The sequence below is a fragment of the Leguminivora glycinivorella genome, chromosome 21 (genome assembly GCF_023078275.1).
Source record: "Leguminivora glycinivorella isolate SPB_JAAS2020 chromosome 21, LegGlyc_1.1, whole genome shotgun sequence".
Classification (NCBI taxonomy): Eukaryota; Metazoa; Arthropoda; class Insecta; order Lepidoptera; family Tortricidae; genus Leguminivora; species Leguminivora glycinivorella.
Genome location: NC_062991.1, coordinates 6,289,611 through 6,309,436, shown reverse-complemented (window position 1 = coordinate 6,309,436; position 19,826 = coordinate 6,289,611). Strand labels below are relative to the sequence as shown.

At 38.9% G+C, this 19,826-nt stretch overlaps 1 protein-coding gene across 1 annotated transcript in view; it reads left to right on the top strand.

Moving 5' to 3' along the window:
• The window catches only part of LOC125237502, a 234,480-nt gene that overhangs the window by 102,177 nt on the left and 112,477 nt on the right, over nucleotides 1-19,826 (top strand). The window lies entirely within an intron of this gene.

The window sequence follows — 19,826 nt, the reverse complement described above, 5'->3', positions numbered from 1 at the left end:
TATTGTCACACTAAATATTAGTATAGTCTACTGTTAAAGTTTATTGCCAGCGTAGCTGAATGGCAATCGTCGACGCCAGACGCCGACAAAAATTCAGTCTGGTGCAATACGCAAGAGCGATAAAGATATATAGCTACGAAATAGATATTATCGTGAGCGTTTGTGCATTTGGGTACGTACTCGTACCCTGATTACCATAGTGTTTTTTTAATTACCTACATCTCGACGCAGTATAATAATACAACGAAAGCGTTTCCCTGCTAGAATTAAAGGCTGAATGGTTAACCTAATACTGACTATTCAGACAGCGGCGAATACTAAAAAATAACTTTGAATTTGTTGCCAAAGTATTAGATAGTTTATAAGCAAATATTGTTTCTTTATTACAAAACTGGATATAAAATAGTCTTGTTCTTTTTAGGGTTCCGTAGTCAACTAGGAACCCTTATAGTTTCGCCATGTCTGTCTGTCCGTCCGTCCGTCCGTCCGTCCGTCCGCGGATAATCTCAGTAACCGTTAGCACTAGAAAGCTGAAATTTGGTACCAATATGTATATCAATCACGCCAACAAAGTGCAAAAATAAAAAATGGAAAAAAAATGTTTTACTAGGGTACCCCCCCTACATGTAAAGTGGGGGCTGATATTTTTTTCATTCCAACCCCAACGTGTGATATATTTTTGGATAGGTATTTAAAAATGAATAAGGGTTTACTAAGATCGTTTTTTGATAATATTAATAGTTTCGGAAATAATCGCTCCTAAAGGAAAAAAAAGTGCGTCCCCCCCCCTCTAACTTTTGAACCATATATTTAAAAATTATGAAAAAAATCACAAAAGTAGAACTTTATAAAGACGTTCTAGGAAAATTATTTTGGACTTGATAGGTTTAGTAGTTTTTGAGAAAAATAAGGAAAACTACGGAACCCTACACTGAGCGTGGCCCGACACGCTCTTGGCCGGTTTTTTGTTGCTAAGATAGCTTAGATAAATAATACACTGCATTAAACTAATGTAGCTATTCTATGCCATATTAAGTACGTTTTGATACATTTTTCCAGTTTTTAATTGTAAACTTAGCACAACATTTGTACCATTTCGGTTACAATTACGCCCCGACTTTGTATAAAAATCATCTAAGACCGTCATTTACGACCCTATCAAATCATGGGTGTAAAGGACGTTAATAGCATTTTGACGTGTCCTTTACAACCATCTATCTTCTAAATGGTTTAGTTTATCACTACGGTTGCTACACTAGGTTAAAGATACTCGTAATCTGCATATATTTCTTATACACGTCACAAATATAGGTCAAAAAAACAAAAAAGTGGTTTATCTTTCTCTTGGAAACCTGCATTATATGTCCTTTACGACAATTGAACCCAAAGATATCGATTACAGTTGCGGATAAAATATTTTTAGTGCTGGTCGTAAAGGACGAAGAACAAAAAAACTTGTCCTTTACGCCCAACTTTATCACACCACTATAGAAAGTGGTCCTTAGAAAGTAAGGGCTTAAAGGGCAACAATATATATCAAGGTGACTTACGACTATATTTTTATTTGTAGATTTCCTTTACGACACAAATAATAATTTACGCGCCTTGACTTGATATTTACGCCCCTTGAGAAAAGCTATTTTTGCAAGTCCATAGTAGAAAATCTTGGTCGTAAAGGCAACTTTTTAAGAGATTTTAACTACACAGATCGATAGCGCTTGAAATTCTGAACAAAACTGTATATATAACTCATTTTCGCCAAAATGTCCTTTACGCTAATTGAACCCAGAGGTATCGATATGTCTATCTTTTACGGATAACTTATTATAACAATTTTTATGATAATCCCCGTGCGTAGCCGGGGAGGGCCGCTAGTTATATGTATTGTATAAAAATCGAAGCAAAACATAAATATAAGTTTAATTCATATGTAAAAAAACTTTCGTCCAGTATTAAGTATAGGTACTAAGTGATAATTCAATAGTAGTCATGATTTGGTTTTCTCCCGGGCGTGTTGAATCTACAAAACGTACGATAAGTACCCAACGGAACCGCCACCCGAAGCTCTGCACACGAACGTAGGTTCGGGCGGCGGCGTGTCACGGCCCGCGGCGTGTCACGTGAATCCGGGCGCTAAGGCAAGTACGTACGTACGAGGTACGTACCTTGCCGTGTTCGTGAAATTCGTGATCTTAGTACCGCCGGTGTTAAGATCACGTAGATACGGTTCGGCGTGAATCACGTGTATCCAGAGCCCTAATAAAAACTAATAACTCGATAGTTCAAATAAATTTCCTTAATTTGAAGGATATTTATGAAATAAAATGGATTATATCGCCTATAAGTAATGAATTTACAATTAATTATGGGTGTCACCCGTTGACCACGGACGCTGTAAAGTGTTCGAAACGTCGGGGTGAATTGTAAATTCAGTATACGTGATATAATCCGTTTCCATAGTTATGTATTTATCTATTTAAGTATGTATGTATATCGTCGCTTAGCACCCATAGTACACGCTTTGCTTAGTTTGGGGCTAAGTCGATCTGTGTAATGTCCCCAATATTTATTTATTTATTTTAAAACACATACACACACACACACATACAGACATTTATTTTTTAGACATAGATATAACTATAATAAATTGCACGAGTAACTGTCGCGGTAACCGAAGACAATATTTTGAAGTATATTTGTCAACATGTGTACATATATGTAGTAAGTACCTATAGGTGGTATGGTCCCTATAGATAGTTAGTAAGGCACCATGAATATCATAAAACAATCAAGTAAGTAATAGAACTAATATAGTATTTTTCACACAAACCAATACCCTGTTTAGACTTCTATTAGTTAAGAGACAAATAAAGTCCATTAAACTCTACTTTTCGCAATTGTCTTAAGCAACTTTATTGAAAAAAAACAGTAGACTAGTGTTCCTGGCGAATTATGGACCTATATGGAATACGTTTGTAATATTTGTATTGAATACATATCATCATAATTATTATCTAATCTGTACGAGTAGCCTATAATGTAACGGGAACAAGTGCAAAAAATATAGTTAACACGTTATTGATTCAAATAAAACGAGTATGTATAAAACCAATTCGTATTCGTTCGCTAAATTATTAAATTTCACCTATTTTTTAAATACAAACCGGCACGGCAATAAGTCAATCGGTCCGCCGGCCGCCTCGTGTGTTCAATACCCGAACGGTGCCGAAGTCCGTGCGTCCGGCCGTCCGGCCCCGAACGCCGATTCGGCACTACACGCGCGAACGGCACTACACGGGAACGGACTTCGGCGGGTTCGGGTAGTTCGGACGCTTAGCACCGCCGGGGCTAAGGGGCCGGGCGCACGGATCGGCGGGTAGTACCGAATATCCAGAGCCCTACTCTCGACACACGCTTAAAACTTTTGAACCTATTGTCAAAACTGAACAATTTAGCACATATTCTTAGCTTGATGCGTGTTAAAATTGACAAATATTATTAGCGCCATCTAGCCCAGAGTCCACCAAAGATGTAGCGCCATGGAGGGGAGCATATATAACTCTGGATGGTTCCGAGGTACGTTTTTTTGAAGTGAAACTTCTAGTGCGACTTCCAACTGACAGCGCGTAACACTCAGTCATTGTTACTTTGCGTGGAATGCCGCTCACTCAGCGCGTAACATTCTGTCTCTACGCGACTCACTCATTCCATTCATTCACTTGTTCACTCAGTCAGTGACAGAACAGAATGCCCAGAATGGCTTTGAATGGTGGAATGGTTGGTGGGAATGTGTGTGCTTTATATTTAGATCGAGTGCAAAATGAGTTTATGTTTGTTTTTCTATAATTAGAGCAAATAGCAATGTAAAATATTTAAAACAGTAAAAAGATGGACGTAACTAAAAGCAAAAACGTGATGGTCACTTGACAAAATGTTTTTGAAATCTTGAATCCACGCACTGTTTTTCTGTCCATACGGAGTCACATACGTCTTTGCGATAAGTAATAACTGTAATAAGGGACCAACAAAGAAGGACACCCTACGTCAAGTTTTTGGCTATATATTTGTGAATATCACTTTGCGCTCCTGATGCCGCCCACACTGATAATTTGCAACCCGGCCGGAGGCGTGGGTGTTATATAGTGGACTTTTTATTTACCCGGAGCGTCTCACATAGGCAGATCGCGTCACCTGCGATCGATGCCGCAGCTCTCGGTCACAGATAAAACACTAACACACTATTTACTTGTCACATAATCGCGTGTTACTAAAAAGTAAACTGACCTCCAACGTTTCAGGGTATGTAGCCGAACGTAACGATCACGAAAAAAACGCTCGTAGATATCTATCTCTATCGTTCTTGCGTATTGGCGCGACAGAGCACCTGATACCTGACACCTGATAGCTATGTAAGAAGTACACCGAGCAAATGCTACCCGTTGCCCCATCACGGGCAGCACGCACCAGGGTCTAAGGATTAGGTGATGGAATTTAATATTAAAGACTCCGCCACACATAAAGCGTTTTGATAGCGAAGCGTTAGCCAAGCGAAATGCGCGCGCATTTCGCTGCAATCCCGCTCTTGTTCGTTCCCGCCGGAGTCCGCTGAGCGCGACGACAACGTCCGTCCGGCGCATCAATATCATTGCGCTCTGCCTACGCTCTCAAAACGCGCATGAGTGGCTAAGCTTTAACTGAGAAGTTAGAAGTTATACCTATTTTACATTCGTTTATAAGAGAAAACTTCAGAGTCGACTAGGTTTTTAGAGATCTTCTGAATAGATTACTGTGGGTGTAGCTGATTTACGAGAGATTTTGCTAGTACGTATATAACCCCTTAATTGCTAAAAGTAGCACTGGACCTTGACTACCTTTCATGTGCTCTGCCTACCCCTTTTGAACCTACAGGTTGATACAAGCGTGAGTTTATGAACGTATGTGTGTAAATTCACTATATTTCACTACTTCAACTTACAAATGAACTTTCGGTTCTGTAACACTTCTGTGGTAGGCTAAGTGATTCGAAAGCACACATAGAACGATATCAAAGTTCAATATCTATATTGCTCAATGATCGAGTATTCAAGGACGTTGTTATCTTGTAGTATAATGACTATTTACAAGAGGGCGCTGTCATCCTGATGTATACGGTGATAGTTCAGTACCTATTAATATGAAGAAAAGCGAGGAAATGTCGCCAGTATCCTTGGTACAATGCCTCAAGGGCCTATTTTAGACATTAGCTAGCGTTTAAGTTTAGTCTTAGTTTCTTATATAATTATGTAAATATGTTCATGTCACAGAGAACCTCCTATAGAGTAGAAATCTTGTATATTTTGTTCGCGATACGAGTCACCAGTGCCAGGGGTGCGAGGAGCGGGCGGGGAATGTGTTAAGCGCGCTGTGATTGGCCGTTTCAAGGACGGCGGGCAGTCGCGCCAGATGAAAGGGACTGTCCCTCTATTGACGCGTAAGTGGCCAATGTAAGTTGACCTATGCCGGCTCTGAATAAATTATAAATATGACTTTTATGTGGAATGTAATGACGTCTGTTTTTAATAAATTTGAGCTTCTTGTTACCTTTCCACACCATTTCACACTACAGGTGGACATCTTTAAGACATCAAAATACCCTTTTTCAATTTTTTTACTGCGAAAAACACGCGTTGCTTTCGGGTCTGTTACTTGGTCGTTACTGATCGGGCACGGCGAGCGCCCGCGCTTATATCAGTGCAAATATAATACTAGGAAGGCTGGCGACCGCGAGTCGTCTTGTAATGGATGTCTATAGGGGTTGGTCTGTGGTTCATGTAAATAAAGAGATTATAATGAAGAAAATAGTTCTAATGGAAATCCGCAACATGGCGCATGGCGTGTAGTCATATATTTCTGGCCAAGCTTTAGGTTAGATTATTTTGTGTAGGCGAGAGGCTGACAACCTGTCACTGTCATGTCACAATTTCGTTTTCTTTCAACCCCCTTTTTGCCAAGAGTGGCACCACAGATGTTATATATACCATAGATCAAGCAAACGTATTTACTTAGCGTGTCAAATGAACTCAGTGAAATCCACTGAGTTGTCCGTCTTTACTCGCAGCTTGCAGCTTTCGGGTGCCAATTTTTGTAAGTTGAAGTCAACCAAAACATAAAAAATGCCTCGTTACATGATATTCAATTGCAACAACACAAAAATTATGAACAATCAAGAGCCTGAGACATATTTAAAATTACAGGCAAGAATCAACTTCAGTACAAAATTTGACACGCTCGGCCCCTATACAAATATATGAATTTGTTTCTTCTATCTAAATTAAGTTCTGTGAGTGGCACTGAAACTTGAGTAGTTTCATGTGCTCAGCCTAACCCTTTATGGGATACATCAGGCGTGAATATATGTACCTGTATTTAGATTATGTCTAAAATAACTATGGGTCAATACAGTTGGCGTGCAGTTGCAATTCAGTTGGGTTGCAGTCCATCGGCTGTATCAGGCTTATCTAAATGTAAGTTCCTTCTGTCAACGCGGGACTGGGCGCGACTTGCGTTTCACCCTCACGTCGTTTCTTTACCACTTATTCGCACTTAACGATTTGCATCTAGCTTTATCATGCGAACGTCTAAGGAGTGGAACTCACTTCCTGCATGTCTATTTCCAACCCACTATAATTTGAATCTTTTTAAATCAAGAGTGAATAGACATTTTTTGGGTAAACATGCTTCATCCTAGACTGCATCGGCACTTTCCATCAGGTGAGATTGTGGTCAAATGGTTTACCTGTTCCTCATAAAAAAAAAGTTTTAATATCGACAGATTTAACAAACTCGTTAAAATTCAACATCTCGTCGTTACCAACTTGCTCTGAAATAAATTTCAACTTGCCGGGCAACTTGCTAATTCACTTGTGGCTACAAAAAAATATAAACATACTACTATACTATCCTGATCGTTTTCACTAAAGTGGGAGAATTGAAATCTCGAGTTAAAATGAACTCCGTGGCTTGCGTGAGCGACGGGCGCGCGATGGCAATGCGATGCGACGCGGCGTGACGAAATGAAACCATCGATCTCTATAGAAGCATGATACGATAGTACCTACTCTTTATTAGTTACCTACATGTTGGTCATCATCATCATCTTCATCATGTCAGCCCTTTATCGCCCACTGCTGAGCATAGGCCTCTCTTCTAGTACGCCATGCACCCCGGTCCTGAGCTAGTCTCATCTAGTTGTGACCCGAATTTTGCGGATGTCGTCCACCCAACGAGCTAACGGATGCCAAGCGCTTCTTACATCTGTAAGCGGCCACCATTCCGTTAACATTTTAGTCCACCTACCATCACTCTGCCTAGCAACATGCCCCTACTGTGATGGAAGTGTCTTACGCCGTGGCTTGCGTGGGCGACGGTCGCGCGATGGTCGCGCGACGGCGATGCGACGCATACGAAATCAAACCTTATCGATATGGAAGTATGAGACGCGACGGCGACGGTCACGCGACGGTCGCGCGACGGTCGCGCGACCGTCGCCCACGCAAGACACGGCGTTAGGTGGGCGACGGCGATGAACCATGGATGATAGGCGATGCTACGCGACGGCGGTGATCGCGCGATCGTCGTCCACGCAAAGCCATGGCGTAAACGAATAGCGCTGTGCACTTGCAGCTTTCTGTAGCGGGACCCAAATGGCATTTCTACGACGCAAAACTAAAACGGAACGCCGCGAAATGTAGTCTGGCTCTGTCGCGCCATACGCAAGAGCGATAGAGATAGATGTCTACGAGCGTTTCGTTTCGTGAGCGTTTCGTGAACGTTTGTGCATTCGGCTACGCACGCAATTCGTTTTTGTCCCTTATAATTTCATTCGCCAGTATAGCACTTAGGTACTTATTAGACCGAGACATGTGTAGCGAATGATCGGCTGTTGACGATTTCCATTTTGCCCTTCTAGACAGACCTTCAAACTAATAGAGTCTCCAATCCCATCTTAAACTCTGGTAACGCATTTGCGACCTCTCTGCTGTTGTTTTTGTTACCCAATTAAAGAAAGTAGGTTTTGTGCGAGAGTCTCAGACCGTTTTAGCTGTAAAACAAACCCTCTTTAGTAGAGAACTCCAGAAATAACGTACAAAACTTTTCTCCTGTCTCTCGGTTTGTTTTTAGCACTTTCAACTATCCACTCACTCTTGCTTGCTTTACTAGAATAAGCAGCGCCGGCCCGTGCACTCGATCAGGGTAGAGCGAGTTTGAGTTTCGGCGCCCTTGGGAAGAAGTTTTACGACATAGAAAAAAAAATCGCGAGCGTAGCGAGCGCGAAATTTTTTTCATAGTAATGCCGTAATTTGAAGATTAACGAAATTGTACCTACAGAATTTATGGATTACATCATACAGAGTACGAAAGGGACAAGGGTTGAAATTTCGCAGTCGCACCCTAGTATGGTTGTGGGGCTGAACGTGGATATCATGTACATAACAAACAAAATGGAGTACTATAGTGGCCAAGTCAGGAAAGCAGACTTGAAATGAAAACGCGAGCGCGGAATTTTTCCTAAGTAACTAAAAGAAAACTGATATATTTAAATAGTGAGCGATTTTTTTTCCTATTGACGCAATTTATTAAGACTAAACCCGCTAGCGGGGAAGCAGCGAGCTTCCAAGCTTTGATCAACTGCAGAGCTGCGGTCTTTGGCATATTTTGACTTCACAGCGCCTATGTTCCCGACTTTTGAGCCTTATATTTCGCCATCATTACTTATAATTAAGACATTAACTCGATCATCACCGTCGGGATGCCCATTTCGGTATTTTGCCACTAAGTGCCCTTCGGGATATTAGTCCTTTGAAGTTCGCTCATCATCTCCTGTGACTCACAAAATTGCGCCTCTCTGAGACGTTTTGCGCCTTTGGCTTAATGAGGAACTCCGGTTTGGACAATCGGATAGACTCATATTTTTGCATTTGGATAACGTAACTTTGTCGTTGTGCCGCACAATGTGGTTCGTCAAGGGCTAGAATCCTCCTTTTACGGCGCCCTAGCAACAGCGCCCTTATAAATGTTGGTATATGTTGGCAATGTGGTGCAACTTTCCACAAACTGAATTACAAATCTAGATTTTCAATAGCTGGATTAATTCCCGACTCCTCTCGCCGGTTTGTGATATGTGCGCGCCCACGCAATGTATAATTTTTTTGTATGGATTTTTCCACATTCTCGATTTTGGCGCCCCCTTACCATGTGGCGCCTAGAGCGGCCGCTCCACTCGCTCTACCCTTAATCCGGCCCTGAGAATAAGAATACAATGTTGTGCGCTCTTTAGCAAATGAGAAGCTAAGTTTAATGTAATTTGCAGTTGTTCTCATGGAATTTGTTAACCAGAGAACTGAGCCAGACCAGAACCAGGCCTGTCCCACTCGCGCGTGTAGGTATCGAACTGTAAGTACCCCTCGCGAGGGGCAAATCAGTAGGGCCTCACGGACGAGCGGTGGCGCACGCGCGAGAGTTGTTCGTCACATACCTGCGTGCTGATTCGACTGCTGTCATAGAATTGATATTTTATCATGATACGTACTATTCGAAACGTCATTTGTTTACAAAAATAACTCAAAGGCGGAATTATTACTTTTATGAGTAGGTAATATTAGGCCTGTTTCAATTAAGGTACCTATCTAAGTAAGTACTAGTTGTACTATTATATATTCTGTGGTACAACTACGAGTACGCACAGGGTGTTGTCTTTGACCACGTCTATAACTTTACGTAAGGTACAGCGGGGCAAATCCCGACTATGGGGCAAATGTAACTGATCCATTTTTTCCTGCATGTTTTATATTGCATTATTAAATAGAGTGTCCACCGGTTATGTATGGTAGTGTACCTATACATGTAGAACTCAACATCAAAGGTGCAATAGTGGAAAAAAATGGATTAGTTACAATTGTCCCCCCGTCGAGATTTGCCAAACAGTACTTTATCTAAATAAATGTAAACAATATATTCTCAAAAGGATCCTTTTGCCAGATGAGCGTAAATGAAAACTTTACACGACCGAATAAGGAAGTTAAAGCGGATAATTTCAGTGACCGTTAGGACTGGAAAGCTGTGGTTATCAATATGTATATCAATCACGCCGACAAAGTGCAAAAATAAAAAGTGAAAAAAAATGTTTTATTAGGGTACCTACCTACACGTAAAGTGGGGAGTGTTTTTTTTTTTATTTCAACCCTAACGTGTGATATATTGTTGGATAGGTATTTAAAAATTAATAGGGGTTTACTAAAATCATTTTTTGATAATGCTCATATTTTTGGAAATAATCGCTCCTAAAGCAAAAAAAAATGTGCCCCCCCCCCTAACTTTTGGATCATAATTTTAAAAAAATATATGAAAAATAAACACAAAAGTAGAACTTTAAAGACTTTCTAGGAAAATTGTTTTGAACTTGATAGGTTGAATAGTTTTTGAAAAAAATACGGGAAACTACGGAACCCTACACTGAGCTTGGCGCGACACGCTCTTGGCCGGTTTTTTTCTTTCTTGTATGATATCTACTTTACCCTTCAACAGAAAAGCCACATTCGAAGCCTCCGAATTAAATAAACAAGATACAACGCAAATCCGGTCGAAAGGGTTATTTCCGAAGATATCTCCACAATAGGGTCGGGGAATTGAAGGCTGACCCATCAGGCATGATGTTAGTGTGAAAGGGTCTTTTACGTCGTAGTGTATTACTGGGTACAGTCAACAACACAACTGTGAAGCAAAGTGGGAAAAATATGTAGGTATACAAAACTTTATTGCCTGTACATTAAGGTGTGTATACATAGTTTTACACTTTCTACTTTCTACAACACAGCTGTGTTGTTGACTGTACCTAGCCAACGCCGCAGTAGGTTACGCTTCATAAGCGTATCGTAACGCAGCAGACCGCGTTTCGATCCTCTCACTTCAGGGTACGTAGCCGAATGGCACAAACGCTCAAAAAACGCTCGTAGATATATCTGTATCGCTTCTTTTTTTTTAATAAATGGGCTTACTCTTGGCCACAGACTAGCCAAAGGCAAAGACGTGGCCTACGATGGAGTGAGCTCGCCCAGAAGATACCTGTTCACTCTTGATTTGAAGGTTGCCGGGTTATATGAGCTTTTGCTTATTGGCGCGACAGAGCCAGGCTACCTTTCGCGGCGTTTCGGTTTCGTCGCAGAAAAATGCCATTCGGCTACGGCACCTTCGTGCGGCGCAACAGAACTCAATGTCAGCAGCTCACGTGCGGTCCGTATTCATGTAGGTAAGAATTATGAAAGGCGGCATTTTGTGAACAACAAAGCAGTGAACCTTCTGTACTTGTACTATTATTACAGAGATCGGACGGATTTGCGACGTTCTTAGTGACTTACGTCATTTTAATGACTTTTTGTATGAGATGACGCACCAAAATCCGATCTCTCTATTAAATAGGTTTATTGCAATAAGTATGAATACTGACTTGTGTTTTCTTATGTAATTTTTAAAATCCTGCACCAAACTAAGCTTTCTGTTTAGCCCAATGGTTGAATGGTAGAGAATGCCTCAAGGCGTTAAGTCCGCCATTTATACTCTTTTTTTGTAAATTTGTGCAATAAAGTTTAAATAAATAAATAAAATAAATATGCTGTGTTTTAGTGTAGATATTCATTCAAAAACTTGCCGTTAAAGTAAACTTTTGGCTCAGCCTCAAACCAGTCAGTGTTTTAGTAAGTTCGGAGGACCTTGCACCGTCAACATCCCCTGAGGATACCTCGTAGAGAGACGAAACACGTGTCGAGTTTTGTATTTTTAGTGGTGGGTAGTTATATTTATTTGAAGTTTATTTCCATATTTATTTTAGCTAGCCCATCGCCCACACCTACAACACCCACGGGACGAATGAAAATCTACAATAATTATTTATTATCCATACTTAAGCTGGAAAGTGTGTGTGTCTGTTTGTTTTTCCGTCTTTCACGGCAAAATTGACGTAAAATTTTAAGTGGAAATAGTTGAAGGGATGGAGTGATATTATATAGGCTACTTTTTGTCCGTTTCTATTAATTCCCCGCTTCTCTAAAATAGAGATTGAAAGCTTGTATAGAGCATTTCGCTATTTAACGCAAGCAAAGCCGCGGGCAAAAGCTAGTTTAGTATAGTTGTGTACTTAACACAGCAAAAGGGAGTGTACAAGTTTCTAATGGGGTGGCAACGCGCATGTGACACTGTTTGAGTTGCAGGCGTCCATGGGTTACGGTGACCGCTTTACATCAGGCGGACCGTATACTTGTTTGCCACCGACGTAGTATAAAAAAAAAATAAGCTCTTTAATATTGAATGAAAATTTCAAATAAGTACCTCGTCCCGAGGGTAGCGAATGACGCAATAGATTCAAACCTCGCTGCTTACGCTAAAATAATTTAACGGACTCTATAAATAGAACAAGCCAGCGATTTATTAGACAAACGCCAAGGAAAAGTGCCTAATAAATTTAGGCGTACATTATAAAACTTAAAAAAAACTCAGGATCTACTTAATTAATTCATCTATTTTCAAAAGGGTTTACCAAGATGAACACCGTATTTGCAAACACCAAGCGAAAATATTACAGCAGCGATTATCATATTCTTAGGCACTGGTCCCACCGCGAGCTAGTAAGCTATGAGTTATCGGCTACGGCTCAACCCCTTAATTGCCAAGAGTGGCACTGAAACTTGAGTAGTTACATGTACTCTGCCTATACATAACACATTTAGAAGTTATATATATTAATTAGTATATTTAACTATATTTAATAAGAAAACTGTATAAAAGAGACTGAAACGACTCCACAGTCAAACTAATTGTAGTTTTGTGGAGCATTGTATTTAAGTTATGTTTTGTAATTCTTGAGTATAATAAATAAATAAATAAAAATAAAATCCTTTTATGGGAATACAGGCGTGACTATTTGTATGTTGTGCAAAAATTGTTACTAAAATTATAACATGAACATAGACCTTGATTTCTGTTGAAATCAAAATAAAATGACTTATATTGACAGAGATATAGACCGTGATTGGGCATTTTCAGAATTTGGGACCCCCCAACTAGCGTAAGTTGTTAACAAAAATTAACTCGCTGTCAGTTTTTTGACGACAATTAGGCATAAACTCTGTCTAAAAAATTACTTTTTTTACATTCTAAATGTATATTATCGCTTAAAGTTTATGTAATTAACACAAAAACAGTAGTTTTATAGAAATTTCATATTTATCGTCACAAAACTGACAGTTAGTTAATTTTTGTTACGCCGTGTCTTGCGTGGGCGACGGTCGCACGACCGTCGCGCGACCGTCGCCGTCGCGTCTCATACTTCCATATCGATAATAGACGGAGAGCTGGCAGGATTTTGGAGTAGGTCCTTGAGGCAACCTGGAAAGGTGCTCAGATGCTTTTCTGATCATAGCCAACATCAGGTCTGCAAGTCTGGCAGCTGGGGAGCGGGGCTTTATCGAGCTATGAATTTTTGAAGATTTAATTTTTTGAGGCCCAAAAAAGGTGTTTGAGGCAACCTGGAATTATTAAAAAGTGAAAATAGAGTTCCTCAGAAGTCGCATAGTATTTATGCCAGATCATTTTGCCGGGTCCTTCACCGTGCCAGAACGGTACAAAGTGGTAAAAAAAAATATTCCAAAAAAGGTTCTTGAGGCAGTCTGTCATTTTTACCAGTGAAAGATGAGGGTCTAAATAGCCATGGAAAAATAATGCTATGACATGAGGTGGGGTCCGTACCCTGCCATTCGATCTTGAAAGTCAATTTTAAGTTTTTCGTAAATAACTCGTAAACGGTGGCCCGCAGCAAAAAAATATGTTAAACAGAAAATATCTACATAAAATTTCCTACAAGAAAGGTTATGTACGTTTTTTCGATAGGATCAATATATAAATGGATAATTTAGTAAGAAAGTTTTTTTTAATCGATTACATGCTCCGTTTTTCGTCAATACCTCGTAAACGGTGGCCCACAGCAAAAAAATATGTTAAACAGAAAATATCTACATAAAATTTCCTATAAGAAAGGTTATATAAGTTTTTTCGCTAGGGTCAATATTTTAGTTGGAAAGTATTTTTAAATAGATATTTGGGCCGTTTTTTGTTGATAACTCAAAAACGGTGGCTCACAGCCAAAAATAATGTTAGACAGAATTAATCTACATAATATTTCCTACAAGAAAGGTTCTATAAGATTTTTCGCTAGGATCAATATTTTAGTTGGAAAGTATTTTTAAATAGATTTCATGGGCAGTTTTTTGTTGATAACTCGAAATCGGTGGATCACAGCCAAAAATAATGTTATACAGAATTAATCTACATAATATTTCCCACAAGAAAGGGTCTATTATATTTTTCGCTAGAATCAATATTTTAGTTAGAAAGTATTTTTAAATAGATTACATGGGCCGTTTTTTGTTAATAACTCGAAATCGGTGGCTCACAGCCAAAACTAATGTTACACAGAATTTATCTACATAATATTTCCTACAAGAAAGGTTCTATAACATTTTTCGCTAGAATCAATATTTTAGTTGGAAATTATTTTTAGATTTCATGGGCCGTTTTTTGTTAATAACTCGAAATCGGTGGCTCACAGCCAAAACTAATGTTACACAGAATTAATCTTCATAATATTTCCTACAAGAAAGGTTCTATAATATTTTTCGCTAGGATCAATATTTTAGTTGGAAAGTATATTTAAATAGATTTCATGGGCCGTTTTTTGTAAATACCTCGTAAACGGTGGCCTACAGCTAAATAAAATGTTAACGAGAAAAATCTACATAAGATTCCCCACAAGAAAAGTTCTATACGATTTTTCGCTAGAATCAATATTTTAGTTGGAAAGTATTTTTAAATGGGCCGCTTTTTGTTGATAACTCAAAAACGGTGGCTCACAGCAAAAAGTAATGTTATACAGAATTAATCGTCATAATATTTCCTACAAAAAAGGTTCTATAAGATTTTTCGCTAGGATCAATATTTTAGTTGGAAAATATTTTTAAATAGATTTCATGGGCCGTTTTTTGTAAATGCCTCGTAAACGGTGGCCCACAGCTAAATAAAATGTTCACGAGAATAAAATCTACATACAATTTCCTATAAGAAAGGTTGTATACGTTTTTTCGCTAGGATCAGAAATTATTACCAGAAATAATATTAAACAGAAATAATCTATATAATATTTGCTACAAGAAACGTTATGTAAGATTTTTGGTTAGGATCAATATTTTAGTAGGACAGTATTTTAAATAGATTACACGAGCCGTTTTTTGCAAATAACTCGAAAACGGTGGTCCACGGCTAAATCAATCTTCAACGGGAATAACAAACATAAAATTTGCTACAATAAAAGTTTTGTACGTTTTTTTTTAAATAGATTTATTTATTTATTTACACAAAGAAAATTACACAGTATGACAGTATACAAAACTAAAGCACCGTGAATTTTAAATAAACATTACAACAAGTAACACAAAATTAAATATTAAATAAACAGCAAAATCAAAACATTACATACCAAAACATAACTAATAAATAACAGATGAAGGCCTAGCATCCAATCCCACACAAAACCTCATGCATTCGTCGCGTATAAACGCCCATCTGCTCGCAAGAATATCAACATTAGGTGCCACGTCTAAAAACTCATTCACTATTTGCAGTGCACGAACTAGCGGTGACTTGCGGAAAAACACGGTTCGAGCGGCCGGCACCACCAGTAGGGGGTGCCTACATTCACGAAAAGCATATTTCGTCACAGGGGGAACAAATAGACGTACCAGCTGGGATACTAAAACCAGGCAATCTGACTCCCCCTTCAAAATACCACATGCATCAGACATCAGCACGACATTACGCCTAACTTCTAACGAGAAGAAACCCAACGTCCCCAAAAGGAATTTTGTTCGGTACAAGAATCGGTAATACCCGTACATTTTTTTATAAAAGACTAGCTTTTACCCGCGGCTTCGCCCGCGTAATAAAAGTATTCATTAAGATTTTCATTTGGATCCTTAGGTTTCTCTGGTATATTTATCTGCGATTATTTCGATTGCACATAATACTTTTGCTTGAAATGATTGTAGAAATATTACACATCGACCACAGCGTAGGTAATTCTATATACGCTGGGGAAACCTTTATAAACATCCCACATAGCCCGTATTTCGACACTATATGATCGGTGGGTAAAAAGTACTTTTTCTATTATCCCTTACAATTTTTTACATTTTGCTTATACTTATCGCAAACGTAATCTTCAAGCAAGCAAACAACGATCGTCTTAGAGCACTTTGATTGTAAGAGACCGCCGACCGGTTATCCGTATCCCTCTAACGATACCCATATTATCCGTATCCGTATCCGTATCCCTATCTCTATCCCTATCGCTATCGCTATCGCTAACGCTATGGCTATCGCTATCCCTATCGCTATCCCTATCGCTATCCCTATCCCTTATCAAGATAACACTAAGTTCTCGCGCTTTGTACACATATTTAAAGTCACATACAGGTCGAAAGCGATTAATTAACATTATTTTTACCTTTTTTCCCAACGTTTCGGCCAGGTTGCACTGGCCGTGGTCGCGGAAGAATGACGCCCCAGCAAAATGTCACCGGAGATGTAAACAACACAAAACTACCCGATATTAATTTATATAAATGTTCGGGGTAGACAAATAAATATAATCTACCCGCATGTAATTATTTACGACATCACATTAGAAACCTCAAAAATAACAGTACTTCTCCACTATTTAATGGATGTTATTATACATATAAACCTTCCTCTTGAATAACTCTATCTATTAAAAAAAAAAAACCGCATCAAAATCCGTTGCGTAGTTTCAAAGATTTAAGCATACAAAGGGACATAGGGACAGAGAAAGCGACTTTGTTTTATACTATGTAGTGATATCGCTATCCCTATCGCTATCCCTTATCAAGATAACACTAAGTTCTCGCGCTTTGTACACATATTTAAAGTCACATACAGGTCGAATGCGATTAATTAACATTATTTTTACCTTTTTTCCCAACGTTTCGGCCAGGTTGCACTGGCCGTGGTCGCGGAAGACTGACGTCCCAGCAAAATGTCACCGGAGATGTAAACAACACAAAACTACCCGATATTAATTTATATAAATGTTCGGGGTAGACAAATAAATATAATCTACCCGCATGTAATTATTTACGACATCACATTAGAAACCTCAAAAATAACAGTACTTCTCCACTATTTAATGGATGTTATTATACATATAAACCTTCCTCTTGAATCACTCTATCTATTAAAAAAAACCGCATCAAAATCCGTTGCGTAGTTTCAAAGATTTAAGCATACAAAGGGACATAGGGACATAGGGACAGAAAAAGTGACTTTGTTTTATACTATGTAGTGATGATGATGAAACGCAAAAATGTTTTTTGGACCTTTTCGAGCAGCAGGATGTAGGGCGCTTCATGGGGATTCCAAACGGCTGAGGCTGTCTCAAGCTTACTTCTCACGAGGGCAGTATAAAGAAGCTTTATGTCCCTGGGATCGTCAAATTCTTTGGCGTTGCGGACAACAAACCCAAGCCTGCGGTAACAGTCTGCAGCAAGCATTGTCATGTGCTCATGAAAGTTAAGGTGGGAACCTAAAACAACCCCCAAGTCCCGTATCGATGTGACACGGGCGATGGGTTTCCACCCCAGGAGATACTGCCTACACAGGGAACTACGCGCTTTACAAAAAGTAATAACCGCACACACAGATTTCGGGAGTCATGCCGGGCGATTTGTATAGAATACGCCTGTCGCAAGGTCTGCGCAACCCACACAAAGCACCAGTAATTGTAAAGATAATGCACGCACACACCTAATCCACACACACTTGTAGCTGGACGCTCCTATTGCGCAATACACGCGCATCATTTCAATGTATGTGTACACGCGAACGATAAGCGAGCGCGATCGCGCACGCACACAACGATAAATAGCGGGAACGCCTCGCCTCGTTTCCGAGAAAAATGTCTCACTGCGTGAATCGTTTTGTACACCGTTCATTGCGGCGCAAAACACTACACTGTTTACAATATGTTCCTTGTGTAGCCGCAATGTATAATGAACGTTTTAAAGCACAAGCAAACGTAAGGTTACATGGTACAACTCGGAGTATTACGTTGAATTCGTGTTTTATGTGAAATAAAAGGAAATAAATAGTATTTACCTATGAAATGTTATCATATCGGCTTGGAAATTATTCAGGTCACTGCGATGTTTGCAAGTTATTATTGCACACTTCGGCATTTTTGATAAAACTCGTTTTTCGTCGGTGAACAGCGCGCGTGTACACTCGATGACAGCGGACGGCGAACTGGCGGCGGTGTAGGCCCAATGGGCCTACATCTGCGACCAGGCCGCGCGCGGCTTGTCCTCTCTATAGAATTTTTTCCTCTGAGACCGCACAGTTGTCAACATTGAACTGAAGTTTCAGAAGTTTGTTTACAAGACTCAATTCATAAATTTATTTATTTAATCTTTAAGAAACAAACGGTCATATACAAAAATGTCTACAATGATACTGTCTACGCTAAAGACCTACAGTTTCCTTAATTAAATATAGATGTGCTAATTTAGATATTACCTATATGTATATTAATATTAAAAAAATTACAAATCAACAACGGAGAAAACTATGACAGTTACACATGGTTTTATAAAATGTAATACTTAATTGTAAGTAAGTCTATGGAATCTAGTGGTTTTAAGTAACAATGGCAAATCGTAATACTAATCATTGGAACAATCTCTTCAAAGATGTTATACTCCCGTTAAAAATATCAAAGTCTGTTAGTGTATCACATTTATTAAAAAAGTTGCAAGCGCGTCTAATAAATATATTACGGGCATAACATGTTTTGCTAATAGGGATTGAGAATAATTCCTTTCTGCGACATTTACGTACACGGGCACGAGGGACCTTGAGAGAAACCTTTTCAAGTAAGCAAGGGATTTCTAATTTTGAATTTAAAATTTTATAAAGAAATACAGAGTCTGCACAGTCACGCCGATTACTGAGAGGCTGCATTTTATGACGCTGTAGAGAGTTAGTGTAATTAACATAGTGATTACCAGTTCTGAAATCAAGTGATTTTATAAATTTATTTTGGAGCTTTTCAATTCTATTAATATGAATAGAATGAAAAGGCTTCCAAACGGTGCAAGCAATCAAGTCGGCTACGGACATAGCTGTTGTATAATATTTTATAAGTTGATGAATTTTTGAAGGGTTTTCCGACACGTAATATAAAACCTAATTGTTTAAAAGATTTTTTTAAAGTATTTTCTATATGAGGAATGAATGTCAATTTTGCATCTAGTGTTACACCAAGGTCTCTAATTTCAGATACTCTACTTAACATTTTATCACAAAGTGTATTACGATACTCAATATTGTTCTTTTTTCTTGAGAAACTAATTATATTACATTTATCATTATTTAAAAATAAATTATTGTCCAAGCAATACCTTTCAAAATTTAGTAAATCCTGTTGCAATAGGTCACAGTCAGAAACATTTTTGATTACTCTAAAAAATTTACTATCATCAGCATACAGTAATATGTTTGAATATTGTATATACTCTGTGATATCGTTTATATATAACATAAATAGTAAGGGGCCCAACTGAGAGCCCTATGGTACCCCAGAAGTTATAGATTTGTATTGTGATGTATATCCAGACAAAACAACAGCCTGAGTCCTATTTTCTACATAGGATTTTATCCAGCGAAACAGATCG